Below are 15,719 nucleotides of genomic sequence, written 5' to 3'. Positions count from 1 at the left end.
CTTGCAGTCAGAATCAGGTGAATTCATAATGGGGAACAAGGAAATGGCAGACCAACTGAACAAATACTTTAGTTCTGTCTTCACTAAGGAAGACATGAATAACCTCCCGAAAATAATAGGGAACTGAGGGTCTAGCAAGAAGGAGGAACTGAAGGAAATCCTTATTAGACAGGAAATTGTGTTAGGGAAATTGATGGGATTGAAGGTCAATAAATCCCCAGGGCCTGATAGTCTGCATCCCAGGGTACTTAAGGAAGTGGCCCGAGAAATAGTGGATGCATTGGTTGTCATTTTCCAACATTCTATAGACTCTGGATCAGTTCCTATGGAATGGAGGGTAGCTAATGTACCCCCACTTTTTAAAAAAGGAGGGAGAGAGAAAACAGGGAATTATAGACCAGTTAGTCTGACATCGGTAGTGGGGAAAATGTTGGAATCATTTATTAAAGATATAATTGCAGCACATTTGTAAAGCAGTGACAGGATCGGTCCAAGTCAGCATGGATTTATGAAAGGGAAATCATGCTTGACAAATCTTCTCGAATTTTTTGAGGATGTAACGAGTAGAGTGGACAAGGGAGAACCAGTGGATGTGGTGTATTTGGACCTTCAAAAGGCTTTTGATAAAGTCCCACACAAGAGATTAGTGCGCAAAATTAAAGCACATGGTATTGGGAATAATGTATTGATGTGGATCGAGAACTGGTTGGCAGACAGGAAGCAAAGAGTAGGAATAAATGGGTCCTTTTCAGAATGGCAGGCAGTGACTAATGGGGTACCATAAGGTTCAGTGCTGGGACTCCAGCTATTTACAATATACATTAATGATTTAGACGAAGGAATTGAATGTAATATCTCCAAGTTTGCAGATGACACAAAGCTGGGTGGCAGTGTGAGCTGTGAGGAGGATGCTGAGAGGCTGCAGGTTGACTTGGACAGGTTAGGTGAGTGGGCAAATGCATGGCAGATGCAGTATAATGTAAATAAATGTGAGGTTATCCACTTTGATGGCAAAAACAGGAAGGCAGAATATTATCTGAATGGTGACAGATTAGGAAAAGGGGAGGTACATTGAGACCTGGGTGACATGGTACATCAGTCATTGAAAGTTGGCATGCAGGTACAGCAGGCGGTGACGAAGGCAAATAGCATCTTGGTCTTCATAGCAAGAGGAATTGAGTATAGGAGCAGGGAGGTCTTACTGCAGTTGTACAGGGCCTTGGTGAGGCCACACCTGGAATATTGTCGACCGTTTTGATCTCCTAATCTGAGGAAAGACATTCTTGCTATTGAGGGAGTACAGCGAAGGTTCACCAGACTGATTCCAGGGATGGCTGGGCTGTCATATGAGGAGAGACTGGATCAACTGGTCCTTTATTCACTGGAATTTAGAAGAATGAGAGGGGATCTCATCGAAACATATAAAATTCTGACGGGATTGGACAGGTTAGATGCAGGAAGAATGTTCCCGATGTTGGGGAAGTCTAGAACCAGGGGACAAAGTCTTAGGATAAGGGGTAGGCCATTTAGGACTGAGATGAGGAGAAACTTCTTCACTCAGAGAGTTGTTAACCTATGGAATTCCCTGCCGCAGAGAGTTGTTAATGCCAGTTCATTGGATATATTCAAGAGAGAGTTAGATATGGCCCTTGTGGCTAAGGGGATCAAGGGGTATGGAGAGAAAGCAGGAAAGGGGTCCTGAGGGAATGATCAGCCATGATCTTATTGAATGGCGGTGCAGGCTCGAAGGGCCGAATGGCCTACTCCTGCACCTATTTTCTATGTTTCTATGTTTCTATGTTAGATGCAGTAAGAATGTTCCCGATGTTGGGGAAGTCCAGAACCAGGGATCACAGTCTAAGGATAAGGGGTAAGCCATTGAGGACCGAGATGAGGAGAAACTTCTTCACTCAGGGAATTGTGAACCTGTGGAATTCTCAACCACAGAAAGTTGTTGAGACCAGTTCATTAGATATATTCAAAAGTGAGTTAGATGTGGCCCTTATGGCTAAAGCAATCAAGAGGTATGGAGAGAAAGCAGGAATGGGGTACTGAAGTTGCATGATCAACCATGATCATATTGAATGGTGATGCAGGCTCGCAGGGCCGAATGGCCTAATCCTGCACCTATTTTCTATGTTTCTATGTAGTCAAAATCCTGGAACTCCCCCCCCTTAACAGCATTGTGGCAGTACCTTCCCCCCTCAACTGCAGCGTTTCAAGCAGGTAGCTCACCGTCACCTTCTCAATGGCAATTAGGGATGGGCAGTAAATGCTGGCCTTGCCAGTGACATCCATATCCCATGAATGAATTAAAAAATTTAGAATGTGTAATTATATCATGAATGCAGGTTGCAGATAAATAGAAAATAATTGCACGAATCTTTATTTAACTTAGTACTGTATGTTATCTCAACCCTTATTGTGTTGTCCTCTGATTGCTATTATGAGTGAAAAAGTCAGTGCAAGTATAAAAATGGGGAAACTAGGGAAAAATATACTCCCAAAAAAAGTTTTATAACACTGGTTATGCCATGTGCTGAATTGTTCAGTCGTGAATGCCTTTCATATTTATCCTTACACAGGCATAACAGAAAATACTGGATGTTTAACAGCTGTTCACCCTTCATCTAGATGCAGAAAACTGGCACACACCAAGAAATATTTGCTTAGCAACCACACTGTTACAAAGGGGGCGTGTCCGGCCATTTATGCCTGTTTTCAAAGTTTAGGCAGTGAAAACTTACTCCAAACTAACTTAGAATGGAGTAAGTGAAGATTTTTGTACATTCGAAAAAACCTTGTCTACACTTTAGAAAATCAAGCATAGGTTACAAATTAGACGTAGGGAATAACAGCGGGGGTGGGGGTGGGTGGGGGGTTTAAAGGGAAGTTTACAAACATTAAACACTTCAGTTTTACAAATAAAGAGCCATCATCAATAATAAATGATAAATACATCAGTAAATCAACCAATAAATCAATCAAAAAAAATTAATAAAAAATTAAAAAAAAATTAAAAATCAATAAATAAAACATTTTCTACTTACCGACTGCAGCACCGGGAGTCCTGGGACGGCCCCCCCAGTGTGTCTCTGTCAGTGTCTCTATCTCTCTATCTGTCTGTGTGTGTGTCTCTCACTCTCTGTCTGTCAGTGTCTGTGTTTCTGACAGCGAGGGGAGGGGGAGAAGGGGGGTGGGGGGGGGAGGGGGAGAAGGGGGGTGGGGTGGGGGGTGGGGATAGAGGAGGTGGGGTGGGAGGTGGGGTTAGAGGGGGTTGGGGTGGGGGATGGGGTGGGAATAGAGGGGGGTGGGGTGGGGGGTGGAGTGGGGGAGGAGGGGGTGGGGTGGGGGTGGGGGGAGGAGGAGGGGGGTGGGGGAGGAGGAGGGGCGGAGGAGGGGGGAGGAGGGGAGGAGAAGGGGTGGAGAGGGGGTGAAGGGAGAGAGGATGGAGGGAGGGAAGGAGAGAGGATGGAGGGAGGGAAGGAGAGAGGATGGAGGGAGGGAGAGAAGGAGAGAGGATGGAGGGAAGGAGGGAGCGAAGGAGAGAGGAGGGAAGGAGAGAGGATGGAGGGAGGGAGGGAAGGAAAGAGGATGGAGGGAGGGAAGGTGAGAGGAGGGAAGGAGAGAGGAGGGAGGGACGGAAGGAGAGAGGAGGGAGGGAGGGAAGGAGAGGGGGGGGGAAGGGAGAGAAGGAGGCTGAACGGCCGGGCCCAAGACTTCGGGCTGGATTTACAGGTAGGTCTCGGCAGGGGGGGGGGGGGTCGCGGAGGTCCGGGGGGGGGAGAGTCGCAGAGGTCCGGGGGGGGAGGGGGAGTGGCGGAGGTCCGGGTGGGGGGAGAGTCGCGGGGGGGGGGGGAGTCGCGGAGGTCGGAGGGGGGGTGGTGGAGAAAGAGTCGCGGAGATCCGGGGAGGGGGGGGAGAGCGGAGGTCGGGTCGCCGGGGGGGACGGGGATCGGGTCGCCGGGGGGGGGGCGGGGGCGGAGAGCGGGGGTCGGGTCGGGTCCGGTCGGGTGGGAGGAGCCTTATCCACGCAGCCCCAGTGAGGCCATTTGGCCAGGGCTAGGGGCTGCGTGCTTCGGGCCCCTCCCACAGTTTTGGGCGCCTGGAGCTACTGCACATGCGCGCCCACTGTAGCGCGCATGTGCAGAGGTCCCAGCACTGTTTTCAGTGCAGGGACCTGGCTCCGCCCCCTACAGCTCATGCTGCGCTGCGCCCAGCTGCAGTGGGCCTGCAGGGAGCTGGAGAATAGGTACGTTTTTTTTAGGCGCACTTTCTGGCGCAAAAAACGGGTGTCCAGGTCCAGGCTGCGCCGTTTTAGGCGCTGCCCGAAACTTAGGCGCCATATGTCTTATATTTACAATGTGGCCTACTGCCTACAGTTGACAATCCTCCCAGATTGACCTGCAGTCTCTTGGAATTAAAGATTAATCTCCCAGATACTCCTGCGAGGGACCCAGGAGAAAAATCACAGGAACATTTTCTTCTGTCGTTTTGTTCCGCTATCATGCTATCAAAACCTTTCATAAGTTTATAGGCTTCCATTAAATTTTCTTTTCACCTTCTCTGCCAAGTGGAATAGTCCAGTATTTTTCACCTCTTATAATTATGGTTTGTCATCCCTGGCATGACCCTGATGAATTTACTCTATATGCTCCCTATGGCTTTTATATCCTTTACATAATGGGCTACCCTAAACTGACCACAGTACTCTAGCCTAACTTTTGCCTTGTACAACTTTCTAAATCCCCAAAATGCTATTTTTCTTTTTTTTATAGCTTTATCACTCATACTTTCAATGACGTATTTGAACCCATCTTTATTTTTCCACATCCTTTCGCATCTTTCAATTTGGTGTATGCTCCCATTCCTTGTTATTCTTCACAAAATATATGACCTCATGCTTCTCCATGTTAATTTGCACCTGTCTGCCCATTCTGCTAACTTGTCTACATTCTTCTGAAGCCTTTTACAATCGCCCCCCCTGTCAACCATCTCTGCTGTTTGTAAATCACTATATTGTGGCCCCTATGAACAAGTCTAAATCAGTAATACATCAAGAATAAAAGGAGAGCTCCAACTGAACCGTGGGGTACAACACGCTGAAGCATTCTTTGTGCCTTTTACATTTAGTACTTCTATAGTTCAGGTTGAGGGAAACTAGCATTCCAAGCACCAACTCTCCACTTTTACATCACTATAGCCAGCCCTCTTATCCAATGGTCAACCTACAAAAATATGGGTTTAATTCTGTGATTGGGTTAAGGGAGTGAATTTAGCAGTGTAAAAATGGGATATTGGTCTTCTATAATCTAAACTACAGAAGCAAATGTAAAAGTGCCAATGCTGAAGTAAAGAATAGTTGAGTGTCTGCCTTGAAGCTGAACAAAAATGTTTAGGTCAGTGCTGGAAACAGGTGCTGTTCCATTACTGCACACAAGATAGTATCAGTTACCAGGCTAGGAATGTACTTAATGAGGCAGCAAACCTGTGGGATTTATTAAAGTTAGACAGAATTACAAATCAAACTGCAATAATGCTCAGAGAACACAGACTGCAAAACTGGGGAGGTCATTGGGGAGTTGGGCAACCAGGGAAATCATTGCTTACTGACTGTACTATTGTCCACCATAGAAATCAATGGAAGCTTTATCATATATTCAGTTGTGCATTTAACCAGTTACATATATGCTAACCAGCATGTGTTTTTATTGTTTTTATAGGAATAATTGTGAAGACTGTTCTGCATCACCGCAGCGGCAGCAGCGATAGCGGCCCTGGGTGGAGACTGAGCAGAGACCAAAGTTTTAAAGAACGGGACAGAGAGCGAGGCCTGCATTCACTCACCGGCAGCAGTGAGGGGAAACAACACAAGGACTGAAGTCACAGGATAGCTGGTAACTGATTGGTTGGTCAAGGCCACATAGTTTTTCTTTGCTAGTCAGGTTCGGGGCCGGTGAGTATCAGTTTTTTTTGTCTGTTGTCTTTTAGTCTTTAACTAAGGGCAGAGTGAAGTACTAAAAACTTTAGTTAATTAATCTAATAAATAGAGTCATGGCAGGGCAGCTCAGTCCCATGGAATGCACATCCGTGCCATGTGGGAATTGCTGAATGCTTCTCGTGGCCTGAACGACCATGTGTGCGGGAAGTGTCACCAGCTATGGCAGCTCAAGATCCATGTTTCAGAGCTTGAGCGGCAGCTGGAATCACTGCAGTGCATCTGCGAGGCTGAGAAATTTGTGGATAGCATGTTTTTGGAGGTGGTCACCCCTCAGCTTAAGAGTGTGCAGGTGGAGAGGAGGAGGACCAGGCAGGAAGTGCAGCGGTGCATATCGCTCGCCAACCAGTATTCTGTTCTGAGAACCGGTGGGGGCGATGGTTTCTCTGGGGAGTGCAGCCACAGCCAAGTCCACGGCACCACGGGTGGCTCAGCTGCCTGTGGGGTGGGGGGAGGAAGAAGAGTGGAAGAGCAATAGTGGTAGGGGATTCGATAGTTAGTGGAGCAGACAGGCATTTCTGCGACCGCAGATGTGACTCCAGGATGGTATGTTGTCTCCCTGGTGCCAGGGTCAAGGATTTCACTGAGCGGCTGCAGGACATTCTGAGAGGGGAGGGTGAACAGCCAGAGGTTGTGGTCCATATTGGTACCAATGACATAGGTAGAAAGAGGGATGAGGTCCTGCAAGCAGATTTTAGGGAGCTAAGAGAGAGATTAAAAAGCAGGACCCAAAAGTTAGTAACATAGAAACATAGAAATATAGAAAATAGGTGCAGGAGTAGGCCATTCGGCCCTTCTAGCCTGCACCGCCATTCAATGAGTTCATGGCTGAACATGCAACTTCAGTACCCCATTCCTGCTTTCTCGCCATACCCCTTGATCCCCCTAGTAATAAGGACCTCATCTAACTCCTTTTTGAATATATTTAGTGAATTGGCCTCAACAACTTTCTGTGGTAGAGAATTCCACAGGTTCACCACTCTCTGGGTGAAGAAGTTCCTCCGCATCTCGGTCCTAAATGGCTTACCCCTTATCCTTAGACTGTGACCTCTGGTTCTGGACTTCCCCAACATTGGGAACATTCTTCCTGCATCTAACCTGTCTAACCCCGTCAGAATTTTAAACGTTTCTATGAGGTCCCCTCTCATTCTTCTGAACTCCAGTGAATACGAGCCCAGTTGATCCAGTCTTTCTTGATAGGTCAGTCCCGCCATCCCGGGAATCAGTCTGGTGAACCTTCGCTGCACTCCCTCAATAGCAAGAATGTCCTTCATCAGGTTAAGACACCAAAACTGTACACAATACTCCAGGTGTGGCCTCACCAATGCCCTATACAACTGTAGCAACACCTCCCTGCCCCTGTACTCAAATCCCCTTGCTATGAAGGCCAACATGCCATTTGCTTTCTTAACCGCCTGCTGCACCTGCATGCCAACCTTCAATGACTGATGTACCATGACACCCAGGTCTCTTTGCACCTCCCCTTTTCCTAATCTGTCACCATTCAGATAATAGTCTGTCTCTCTGTTTTTACCACCAAAGTGGATAACCTCACATTTATCCACATTATACTTCATCTGCCATGTATTTTCCCACTCACCTAACCTATCCAAGTCGCTCTGCAGCCTCACAGCATCCTCCTCGCAGCTCACACTGCCACCCAACTTAGTGTCATCCGCAAATTTGGAGATACTACATTTAATCCGCTCATCTAAATCATTAATGTACAGTGTAAACAGCTGGGGCCCCAGCACAGAACCTTGCGGTACCCCACTAGTCACTGCCTGCCATTCTGAAAAGTACCCATTTACTCCTACTCTTTGCTTCCTGTCTGACAACCAGTTCTCAATCCATGTCAGTACACTACCCCCAATCCCATGTGCTCTAACTTTGCACATCAATCTCTTGTGTGGGACCTTGTCGAACGCCTTCTGAAAGTCCAAATATACCACATCAACTGGTTCTCCCTTATCCACTCTACTGGAAACATCCTCAAAAAATTCCAGAAGATTTGTCAAGCATGATTTCCCTTTCACAAATCCATGCTGACTTGGACCTATCATGTCACCTCTTTCCAAATGCACTGCTATGACATCCTTAATAATTGATTCCATCATTTTACCCACTACCGATGTCAGGCTGACCGGTCTATAATTCCCTGTTTTCTCTCTCCCTCCTTTTTTAAAAAGTGGGGTTACATTGGCTACCCTCCACTCCATAGGAACTGATCCAGAGTCAATGGAATGTTGGAAAATGACTGTCAACGCATCCACTATTTCCAAGGCCACCTCCTTAAGTACTCTGGGATGCAGTCCATCAGGCCCTGGGGATTTATCGGCCTTCAATCCCATCAATTTCCCCAACACAATTTCCCGGCTAATAAGGATTTCCCTCAGTTCCTCCTCCTTACTAGACCCCCCGACCCCTTTTATAACCGGAAGGTTGTTTGTGTCCTCCTTCGTGAATACCGAACCAAAGTACTTGTTCAATTGGTCTGCCATTTCTTTGTTCCCCGTTATGACTTCCCCTGATTCTGACTGCAGGGGACCTACGTTTGTCTTTACTAACCTTTTTCTCTTTACATATCTATAGAAACTTTTGCAATCTGTCTTAATGTTCCCTGCAAGCTTCTTCTCATACTCCATTTTCCCTGCCCTAATCAAACCCTTTGTCCTCCTCTGCTGAGTTCTAAATTTCTCCCAGTCCCCAGGTTCGCTGCTATTTCTGGCCAATTTGTATGCCACTTCCTTGGCTTTAATACTATCCCTGATTTCCCTTGATAGCCACGGTTGAGCCACCTTCCCTTTTTTATTTTTATGCCAGACAGGAATGTACAATTGTTGTAGTAATCTCCAGATTACTCCCAGTGCCACGTGCTAGTGAGTACAGAAATAGTAGGATAGAATGGATGAACATGTGGCTGGAGAGATGGTGCAAGAGGGAGGGCTTTAGATTCCTGAGGCATTGAGACCATTTCTGGGAGAGATGGGTCCTGTACAAGCCGGACGGACAAGTTGCACCTCAACAGAGCCGGGACCAATATCCTCGCGGGGTGGGGTGTTGCTAGTGTTATTGGGGAGGGTTTAAACTAGCTTGGCAGGGGGATGGAAACCTGAGAGCATTGTCAGAAGGGAGAGAAGCCAAGCTGGAAATGGAAGGCAGAAAATTAGTAAGCGAGTTTGGAAGGCAGAGGAAACCATGAATAGAAAATAGACAAAAGGCAGTTCAGCTATGCTAAATGGTGCATACTTTAATGCAATGAGTCTAGGAAATAAGGCAGATGAGCTGAGGGCACCAATAGACATGTGGGATTATGGTAGTATAGCCATTACTAAGGCATGGCTGAAAAAAGGGCAGGAATGGCAGCTCAACATTCCTGGTTAGAGAGGGGTTAAAAAAAGAAGGGGGGTGGTTGCAGTATTGATTAAAGAAACAATTACTGCTATGAGGAGGGATAATATGTTAGGAGGGTCATCAAATAAGGCCATATGGGTTGAACTAAAGAACAAAAAAGGGGCAATGACACTGCTGGGAGTGTATTATAGACCCTTAAACAGTCCGAGGGAGATAGAAGAGCAAATTTTTAGGAACATTTCTGACAAGTGCAAGAACAATAGGGCAGTATAGTGGGGGATTTCAATGACCCTAATATTAACTGGGATACTCTCAGTGTAAAAGGTACAGAGGGTACAAAATTCCTAAAATTGCATTCTGGAGAACTTTTTCAGCCAATACATAGCCAGTCCAACAAGATGGGGGTCTGTTCTGGATTTAGCATTAGGGAATGAAGCTGGGCAGGTGGAAGGAGTAGCAGTGGGTGAGCATTTTTGTGGTAGTGATCATAATTCAGTTAGTTTTAGCATAATTATGTATAAGGACAAAAAAAAAACAGAAGTAACGATTCTAAATTGGGGAAAGGCCAATTTTACTAGGCTGAGAAGTGAGTAAGCAAAAGTGGACTGGAAACAATTACTTGAAGGTAAATCAGTGCCAGAGCAGTGGGAGGCATTCAAGAGGGAGGTACATGGAGTTCAGGGTAAACATGTTCCCACAAAGAAAAAAGGTAGAACTGCCAAATTTAGAGCCCGCTGGATGACAAGATGCATACAGGGTAAGATAAGGCAAAAAAGGGAAGCTTATATCAGATATCGTGAGCTCAATGCTGCAGAAAGCCGAGAAGAGTTTAGAAAGTGCAGGGGCAAAATTAAGAAGGAAATTAGGAAAGCAAAAAGAGGACATGAAAAAATATTGACAAGTAGAATCAAAGAAAACCCAAAGATGATTTACAATTATATAAAGAGCAAGAGGATAACTAAGGGCAAATGGTGATCTATGTGTGGAGGCGGAGGATGTGGTAAGGTATTAAATGAATACTTTGTGGCTCTCTTCTCAAAAGAGGAGGACGATGCCAACGTTGAATTTCAGGAGGAAGATAATGAAATATCAGACAGGATAAACATAGTAAGAGAGAATGTATTAAGGGGTTTAGTATTCTTTAAAGTAGATAAATCGCTAGGACTAGATGAAATATATCCAAGTCTATTAAAAGAAGCATCGGAGGAAATTGCAGAGACTCTGGCTGTCATTTTTAAATCTTCCCTGGCTACAGGAGTTGTGCCAGAGGATTGGAGAACTGTTAACGTTGGACCATTGTTCAAAAAGGAAGAAGGGATAAACTGAGCAATTACAGGCCAGTTAGTTTAATCTCAGTGGTGGGCAAATTACTGGAATCAATTCTGAGGGACAGTATAAACCTTCATTTAGAAAGACACAGATTAATCAAGGAAAGTCAGCACGGATTTGTTAAGGCAAGGTCATGTCTGACTAACTTGATTGAGTTCTTTGAGGAGGTAACAAGGAGGGTCGATGAGGGCAGTGCATTTGATGTAGTTTACGTGGATTTAGCAAGGCTTTTGACAAGGTCCCACATGGTAGGCTGATCAAAAAGCCCATGGGATCAAAGGGAGAGTGGCAAATTGGATCCAAAATTGGCTCAGTGGCAGGAAGCAAAGATTAATGGTTATGGGGAGTTTTTGGGACTCGAAGGCTGTATCCAGTGGAGTTTCACAGGGCTCAGTACTCAGTTCCTTACTTGTTATAGTATATATTAATGATTTAGACTTAAATGTAGGGGGCGTGATAAAGGAATTTGCAGATGATACAAAAATTGACCGAGTGGTTGACAGTGAGGAAGATTGCTGTAGACGGCAGGAAGATATCGATGAATTGGTCAGTTGGGCAGAAAAGTAGCAAATGGAATTCAATCCAGAAAAGTGTGAGGTAATGCATTTGGGGAGGGGCAGCAAGGCAAGGGAATACACAATAATTGGGAGGATATGGAAAGCTTTCCTTTATTAGCCAAGGCATAGAATACAAGATCAGGGAAGTTACGCTAGAACTGTATGCAACACTAGTTAGGCCACAGCTTGAGTACTGCGTGCAGTTCTGGTCACCACATTACAGGAAGGATGTGATTGCACTAGAAAGGGTGCTGAGGAGATTTATGAGGATGTTGCCAGAACTGGAGAATTATAGCTATGAGGAAGGATTAGATAGGCTGGGGTTGTTTTCCTTAGACCAGAGGAGGCTGAGGGGAGATTTAATTGAGCTGTATAAAATTATGAGGGGCTTAGATAGAGTGGATAAGAAGGATCTATTTCCCTTAGCAGTGGGGTCAATAACCAGGGGGCATAGATTTAAAGTAGTGGGTAGAAGGATTAGAGGAGAGATGATGAAATATTTTTTCACCCAGAGGGTGGTGGGAGTCTGGAACTCACTGCCTGAAGGGTGGTAGATGCAGAAACCCTCATTACATTTAAAAAGCACTTGGATGTGCATTTAAAGAGCCGTAATCTACAGGGCTACGGACCTTGTGCTGGAAGGTGGGATTAGGCTCTTGGTCGACCGGCACGGACACGATGGGCCGAATGGCCTCCTTCTGTGTCAAAATTTTTGTATGATTCTATGATTATGCTCAATTTTCAGTAAAAGTACTCGCAGCACAACTGCTGCATTGGCAGTGGCAGATTTATTTATGCAGTGAAGGAATCAACTGATGCCAGATCATCAAGTTAACTGCTAATGTGGTGACAAGCTTTCATATCATGTTGACTCTCTAATTTTCAGGCATAAATGACATCTATATGAAGTACTTACGTAAGAACTGCCTTGTATCTGACTGGATCGGAATCACAACAAGATACTTTCCACGGCCTCTGGGATGTTTTATTCTTCCAGGTAGCTCCTGTGCACACCCTGCCCACCACCCACCCGTTTACTGTGCACAGATAAAAATCACTCCCATTGTAACTTGACAAACTACTTGCCCCGATTATGATACTTTTATAAACAACGCATTTTATTTTATTTCTTTGGAGCAATTATTGATAAAATATTCTGGGGGGAATTAATAGAACACCAATCCCTTTTACTAGCTGCAAGGTGACACTTTAACTGTTGGTTCATTCTTCTTCTCACTTGCAGACAACTGACATTATCTACTCTGTTTTCACCTCATGTTTCCTTATTTTCTTCCTAAGCTATTAGCATTACTTCTCTTTGTCTCCACATGAACATAATTCTTCCTCAGTTAGATTAACCTAATGGATCTTGAATGCTGTCTATATCATTCCTTGATCAACATGACAATATGGGAAAGGATCATCTGTCTTTTTTTTCTTCTACCCATGTATCCAACCAAAAGTACTGAAATGCAACTTCTTGGTGAACATTGGGTGTGAATTTTGCATGGGGTCTCGTACTCGTCTATCATAAGTCAGGGTTTCCATAGTACCTCGTCAAAAGTTACTGCAAACAAGCAGGAGAACTGTCATGGAAATTCACCCCTTGAGTTTTGTTCAGTATTTTTTCCAAGGAACCAAAAAATAAAATGAAATCTAAAATGTCAGGTCGTAGCAATAGTTTTCCTCATTCCTATGCACATGAATTATGGCCACAAGTTACAATGGCCCAAAAATTGCAGATGGCAGCATAGCTATGGAGTATGCCACTGACCTCTGAAAAGAATCTGAACTTACCTTGAGTGAGGCCCCAAACGCAGATTTGCTCTTCGGCGCTGCAGAGTTGCACACAGCGTATTACATCACCAAGGCCAGGAGCGCAGCATACAGCCTATGCACACCCACAAAACCTGTCAAAACTAAGACTCACCCATAGAAACTTCTTTCACTCTCTTCCATTGAAATTACATTTTAAAAACTTCTACAAACTTTTAATTAAACTGGTGCTTGAACTTATTTAATATATCAACATTTTGTTAAAATTATGTAACAAAATACCAACAATAATTTGGCATCTGTTTTCTGTCTTCCACTTCAAGGTTAATGGAAAGATTCTTGTCCTTTGACCATTCATGAAAGTGAAATAAATCGTTTAGCTGTTCAACCTTCTACTGAGGTTAAAACCGTTTTTTTCATTTGGGAAGTGCATTAAACATTATGGGCTAGACCTTCCACTTTTACCGCTACCGCCCATATCTCAGTGCTATTCCAGTGGCATACACTTCTCAATACCGCCGGAATACCGCTAAGATCCAAAGCTGCTAGTTTTGGCTTTTTTCCCCCGGCGGTAGCAGTAGTGGTCAGGCAGAAACATTATTTTTTCCTCGTGTATGGCCGGAGTCCTTGGCAACGGCCTTGCTGTGCATGCGTGTTTTTTTTTCTTCTTTTTCCCGTGATTTGGGGGTCAGCATGCATGCGCAGATGAGGAAAGGGGGGGAGAGAGAGAAAGGGAGAAAAGAGAGACTGCCTGCCTGTTCTGTGCTCATCTCTGTTTCTGAATTTTTTGGGGGGGGTTTTCTGATTAATCAAAAGAGATTATATATGTAATGGATAGTAGTGAGGATCAATTGATGGTGGAGGCCAAGGTAGGAGGGAGGAAGAGGGCAAAGTGTTTTATAGTGGATGCCCAAGCTGTCTTGGTCCATGAAGTGGAGGCACGGTGGTGGCTGTGGGAAACCCAGCCCATCTGTGTACAAGCGCTTATGGGCGGTGTCCTCAGTTGCCCAGGTCCATCGGGGCCAGTCCAGTGCCACAAGCGCTGGAATGACCTTGTTTCGGCTGCGAGAGTAAGTAATAACTTTAATAACTTTAATCATGCATTGACTCATTGCTTAAAATGTAAATCTGCCATATTGTGATGTTGTTAATCTTGGTAAGCTTGGTGTCATGCATTATTTACTATCAACGATGTTATTATATTGTTTTCCTGTACTAAGATGTGTTCATGATGCATTACTTGTATGTTAACGATGCATTAATGGGACATTGTTGAAAGGCACTGGGGGTGGGTAATTGTGGATGTCTATCTGTGTGCTGCGTACTAGTACCTGGGCAATTATCTTATGCCATGCTATTGTCACCTTGTCAGAAAAAAATTGCTTTCAATCGCGGTGAGTGTCAGCGCACTGGAGGAAGGCTGGCACAGCTGGAAGAGCTCACGGACCTTAAGGAGCAGGCCACAGCCCTCACAGAGGCACATGATCGCTCGGCCACCTGTGGGGGTGCAGATCCGGTGTTGGCGCCATGTAAGTCATGCATAATCCCCAGGCCATGCGGTGGCTGATACGGCAGGGGAGGCGTGCTCGAAGACAGGCAGACGTTGACCTGCGCTGCGCTGTTTAGGGCGAACGTTGACATTGGTCAAGAGATCCTCCAGTCTATTGGTGGCCTAGCCGGAAACATTGCCATGCAGTCAGCACGCCAATCGGAGAACATGGCGAAGCTGATTGCGATGATGCGGTGATCCGCCGATTTTGCTCATGTGGCAGACGCCGGAATCGGTCCATGGCACTGAACCCCAAGGTGTCGTACCACTAATGCCGACAGTACCTGGGAGTCAGGAGCATAGTAATACTTCTGACGCCAAAGATGGGTTGTCAGACCCTTCCTCTTCTCCAGATTCCCCACACATGACGCTGCCACTGTCACCCCCGCCCCCCACCCCCCCTACAGCAGCAGCGCTCGAGGCACCCTGCTGCACAACGCACTGGTCCCAACTTGGGCAGGGGTAGGGGTAGGGGTAATGGCAAAAAATAATTGGGGGTAAGGCATTAGGAATGGTGGCCGCAGGTAGATTTTTTGGCTGGTTGGGGGGCGGGAGGAGAGAGGAGGGGTGTTTATTCAAAAATTGTTGATTTTTAATGAAAAATTGTTTACTGTTTGGGGGGGCATTGTGGGCGTGTGGGTGTTGTGGGTTTAATGTTTTCAATCTTGTTGCTTTGTTTTCATTTTGTTGCACATTTACTTTAAAAATAATTATTTATTAATTATTAATTTATTTCAAAAGAATCATTTTTCAAAATTTATAAAATATTTTATTCAACTTAACAATTATTGTGCAGTTTCTTACTCACTTTTACAAAATGAGAGGTTAACAATCAATAAAAGGGTTGCAAACAATGGCCAGGCAAGGTTTAAACTTAACTCTCACCGTTCAAGCAAAGCATTCATTTATGAGCTGCTGACGTATCAGTTTTGCTGCTGCGTAACTACCATGGACTTCTCCTGCAGTGTAGAGGTGGGTGGTGTCACGGGTTCATCACCAGACTCCTCCTCATCCTCCCCTTCCCCTTCTGCTTCTTCCTCTGCCTTGTCCCCTCTATCCTGAGGTGGTCCGACAGTTTCCTGTGGCAATTCCTGTCCCCTTCTGATTGCTAAGTTGTGAAACATGCAACACACCACAATGAACTCCGTGACCTGCT

Source organism: Pristiophorus japonicus, chromosome 5 (genome assembly GCF_044704955.1).
Source record: "Pristiophorus japonicus isolate sPriJap1 chromosome 5, sPriJap1.hap1, whole genome shotgun sequence".
Classification (NCBI taxonomy): domain Eukaryota; kingdom Metazoa; phylum Chordata; class Chondrichthyes; family Pristiophoridae; genus Pristiophorus; species Pristiophorus japonicus.
This window is presented reverse-complemented; position numbering follows the sequence as displayed.